This window comes from Suncus etruscus, chromosome 4 (assembly GCF_024139225.1).
Source record: "Suncus etruscus isolate mSunEtr1 chromosome 4, mSunEtr1.pri.cur, whole genome shotgun sequence".
Classification (NCBI taxonomy): Eukaryota; Metazoa; Chordata; class Mammalia; order Eulipotyphla; family Soricidae; genus Suncus; species Suncus etruscus.
This window is the reverse complement of record NC_064851.1, coordinates 104,867,251-104,872,083: the sequence shown is the minus strand read 5'-3', so window position 1 is coordinate 104,872,083 and position 4,833 is coordinate 104,867,251. Positions and strand designations below refer to the sequence as shown.

General features: G+C 41.0%; 1 non-coding gene across 1 annotated transcript; it reads right to left on the bottom strand.

The window, feature by feature from the left end:
* Positions 1-2,994: 2,994 nt before the first annotated feature.
* Positions 2,995-3,177, bottom strand: LOC126008147 (U2 spliceosomal RNA). Its single transcript, XR_007495531.1, has one exon. It is a non-coding gene; the product is annotated as a U2 spliceosomal RNA (small nuclear RNA).
* Between the last annotated feature and the right edge of the window lie 1,656 nt (positions 3,178-4,833).

Genomic DNA, 4,833 nt, shown 5'->3' with positions numbered 1-4,833 from the left:
TTATTTTATTTTATTTGGAATTTCCTTTTTTAACTAATTAATTTCTTTTAAACACCATAACAAGAACACCCCCCTTCACCTGTGCAACCTTCCCATCACCTATGCTCCCATCTCCCCCACTCCCTGCCTGTATGAGACAAACTTCCTACATCCCTTACTCACTGACATTGTTAAGATAGTTCTCAATGTAGTTATTTCTCTAACTGCACGAAGCTCACCACAATAAGTTTATTTTAATAGATAAAATCACAAAATGTTGTTAATGCTATTTGACTCAAATCAAACAACATTTTCTAGTGGGTATTGTGGGCTCTTTAAATCAGGACACTCACTCTAACCATCTGGTATGCCATCAGCTATGCCATAGATCAATGCTGGCTTCTTCCAGGTCATCTTGTCTTACAGGCAAAGGGCTGTCCACTGGGATATTTTCCTTTCCACACTGTTTAGGGTCACCCCTGAGTGGGGCTGAGATGATGGCCCCAGTCCCCTCTGGGTTGGTCTAGCAGATGGTCCTGAGCCATCTGTGAGTCAGGCTGGAGTGATTTTCTCCCTTTGTCAGCTGCTCATCAAGGCTGCCTTGAGCTCTGGATCGAGGCAGAAGTGGCCATTGTGGCCTATGTATGTAGTCTGGTTGCCTACAATTTATTTGCACTTCAGAAACTCTTAGGCCTGGAACCATCATAATCATGTATGGCTGCAATTCTATCGTTATGGCCAAGTAGATCAGCTTGAGAAAAAACAGCCAGCTCCTGAATTTCATGTGTGTCATGTCTGGGTTGTTTCATGTCCCCCCTACTCCTGTTCCTCTCACCCTATCTGTAGTCTCCTCCATCTGAGAGGCAAGCCAGGAGTTGGCCCCCTTCTTTTTTGGGGGGGGGGTCACACCTGGTGGAGTGACAGGGAGTCTTCCTGGTTTGTGCTGAGGAATCTCTTCTGGCAGGCTCAGGGAACCATATGGAAAGCAAGGGATCAAACCTGGGTTGGCCATGTGCAGAGCAAATGCCCTCTTACTGTGTTATTTCTCTGGCCCAGAGAGCTGGTCCCCAGCTTCACACGTGAGCCACAAGATCCTTTCTGTTCGCTCTTGCTCAAGTATGCAACAAACTCCCAAGCTCCCAAGTTGTCCTGGGTCTTCCAGCACCGGAATATGAGTTTTTGCAACCATTAAGTTTTTAGCAATAGCACTTACTGCACTCCACATTTATCTAGGCAAACTTTGGTCTGGACCTGAGACTCAGGCAAGACCAGCATCAGTTTCTCTTGCCAAAGTGTCTTTTTTCTCTTCTATCTATCTTCACCTGTTTTTCTCTGCTTTTTACAGATGATTAAAGCCAAGGCTAGTTTTTATCTCATCCCCCTATAAAATCAGGGCTGTTGTTCTTATTTAATCTCTTACCTAACTTTTAAAAATTATTTTTTAATTTATTGATTGAGTTTCTCTGGTTTACAATACTATTAATGATGGTTTATCATGCTGACATAATGCCAACACCCCTTCTAGAAGTTGTTTAAAAAATAGGGCTTGGGGCCCGGAGAGATAGCACAGCAGCGTTTGCCTTGCAAGCAGCCGATCCAGGACCAAAGGTGGTTGGTTCGAATCCCGGTGTCCCACATGGTCCCCCGTGCCTGCCAGGAGCTATTTCTGAGCAGACAGCCAGGAGTAACCCCTGAGCACCGCCGGGTGTGGTCCAAAAACCAAAAAAAAAAAAAAAAAAAGGGGGCTTGTTCTTTCTTTTCTTTTCTTTTTTTTTTTTTTTTTGTTATTTTTGTTTTTTTGTTTTTGGGTCACACCCGGCAGCGCTCAGGGGTTACTCCTGACTCTATGCTCAGAAATCACTCCTGGCAGCCTCAGAGGACTGGGATTTGAACCACCGACCTTCTGCATGAAAGGCAAATGCCTTACCTCCATGCTATCTCTCCGGCCCCTGGCTTGTTCTTTCTTTCTTTTTTTTTTTTTTTTTGTGGTTTTTGGGTCACACCCGGCAGTGCTCAGGGGTTATTTCTGGCTCCAGGCTCAGAAATTGCTCCTGGCAGGCACAGGGGACCATATGGGGCGCTGGGATTTGAACTGATGACCTCCTGCATGAAAGGCAAACGCCTTACCTCCATGCTATCTCTCCGGCCCCTGGCTTGTTCTTTCTTACATCACTCTGCATTGTATATCTTCTACAGCTGTGAAGAATCTAAATTTTATTTGCACTTGTTTTTAATGTTCTATGTTTTTTTTTTTTTTGAGATCTGATGCTATCAATTGATTTTAACGACCAGAGCTAGTTCTTTAACTCAATAATACACTGAAGCTAGAACTGGAATTATAATTACCTTTCAATCAATGGCTGAGTATCTCCAGATACATTTTTAAGAAGGTCACAGACATGATAAGTTTTGTGAGTCCCTAGAGGTACATATTTTGTTTTTCTGATGCCTCTATAAAAGAAAAATAGCTTCTTGACTGAGGATAAAAATAGTAGACTGCAAGTTTATTATCCCAATGTCTATAATTTTTTCCAGTACGTAATGTAATTCCAAAACCCAAGTCCAGTTTTATGAGTTCCATTTGGTTTTTATTCATTTGTTCAAAAGAAACTTTCCTTTTTTTTTGTTTTTTTAAAAGAAATTCAAAAAAATGTATTTTATTTTTTAAATATCTTTATTTAAGCACCATGATTACAAACATGTTTGCAGTTGGATTTCAGTTATAAAAAAGAACACCCCTTTTCACCAGTTCAACATTCCCACCACCAATGCCCCCCACTCCCTCTTTCTCCACTCCTTGCTTGTATATAAGACATTCTATTTTTCTCACTCACTACCAGAGTGGTGAGTTCAGTTACACTGACAACTATCATGACAATGGTCAAAACTCTCCTTTTTGCTAACTAAATGTGTCTAGAATTGTTCCATCAACCATTGTAAAAATTTACTTTGTAAATATTTCTTATCTTTTTAAAGGTATTTCTTTTTTTACTGTTTTTTTTTCTCTTTTTTTCTTTTTGGTGCACCATTCCTGGAGGTACTGCATACCAGATCGATGCGCGGAGCGGACAGAGCAAGTTCCTCTTCTGATTTCAAAAATTCGTTTAATATCTTGTCCTCAGATAGAGGACATATCAGATATTAAACTGATAAGAACAGATACTACACTTGATCTTAGCTAAAAGGTCGAGAAGCAATAAGGTATTTCAAATTGACAAGGAGGTTGGAAGAATAAGTTTAGCACATCAAGCATTTATGTACATTTTTGTGGGGGAAGGGCTTACCTGGCAGTACCATTCATTCATTGGTGATACTGGGAACTGAATATACAGTTTTACAATTAAAGCTTGATGGTGTTTCTGCCAAAACTTGTATCTTGAAAGCAGAAAGGTTTAACATCTCGAACTCTGACTTTTTCAAACCTTTCAAAGGGAAATGAAGGTCAAAGGGGGTGAAATGGGGCAGCAGGTCAGAGATGCCTAACAGCAGTCTTGGGGATGCTGATGTGTGTACAACTGCAGAGAAGACTGCAGAGCTCATCATGGAAACAGTCGTCTCCAGGAGAAGGTAAGAGTCTCAGAAGGACCCTCTTTCTGCCCTTTGACTATCTAATCCATGGTTCTTGGGTAAGTATTAGAAATCAAATTTGGTAGTTTAGTCATTGACCTGAATTACAGTTCAGATGCATCATTTTCTTTAATGTTTCTGGCAGTAAATTTTCCTTCTCATTTTTCAGGATTTGTTGAGCAGTGAAATATAGCCAACCTGGGCCTTTAGTGTGAGGCTGGAAGGACACTGATTGTTGATAACTGGTGAAGGCTTGAATACAAGGCCAGGAGTATGCATTGTCCTCCTCAGAGATAGGAACATCTGGGTCTGATGTGTATCTATAGCAAAAAGACCTCCATGTTCTCTCCATTTTCAATGTCTGTCCATTCTTGTTCTTGTCTGGGTGCTACCTTCAAGGGACAATGAAAAATCTGCTTCACTGCTTTCATAAGGCACCATGTTTTTTTGTTGTTTGTTTTTAACCAAAGTCTTGAAAAATCATCAATGGTATTGACTATTATTTGGGATACCCTCCAATGGGCTGTGTGTTTTGCATGTATTTAAATTGGGGAGCAACAAGGCATTGACCCAATAGTAGATCTGATGTAGTAGTTATGATCTGTCCTGCCCTGAGGTTGAGAGTGGCAAGAGTCTACCTATCAATTCCTCATTGGAAAGTGGATCCACTCACCTAGGGAGGCATTGAGTCCCATATTTGATCTGTATTGGAGAACAATGAAAGTGTAGAAGGTCAGTTGGTATTTGAGTCACAGATTGGCCATGCGAGGATCTGAGGGTCCTAAAACCTGACCCCTAAGTGCTGGCCACATGAGATAGTCATTCAGAGATCAGGGTGAAAAAGGAATAAGGTGTGTGTAGAGGGGTAGTAGCACCCACCCGAAGATCTCAGCTCCTGAGACTAGAATGTTCCCAGGAACCTATATACTAAGAGTGAACTGAACACGTTTAATTTTTCCCACAAAGAAATGTTTTGTTTAATTTTATTATTGAATTTATTCATTTATTTTTGAATTTGGGGACATACCCGTCTGTGCTCTGAGGTTATCCTGGTTTCATGTTCTGCAATGATCCCTGGTGGTACACTGGAGAACAACATATGTGGTGCCAGGGATTTAACCAAGTTTGGTCAAATATAAGTGGCTTACTCCTAGGATTAACTCTTCAGCCCTTGAATACATGTCTAAGGGCTAAATAGGTCTGATTTTTTTCCTGTAGGAGGAGAAAGAGTCAGAATGTCAGAGGGTCACTTTTCAAATACAACAAAGACCAAGAATCAGAATCTTA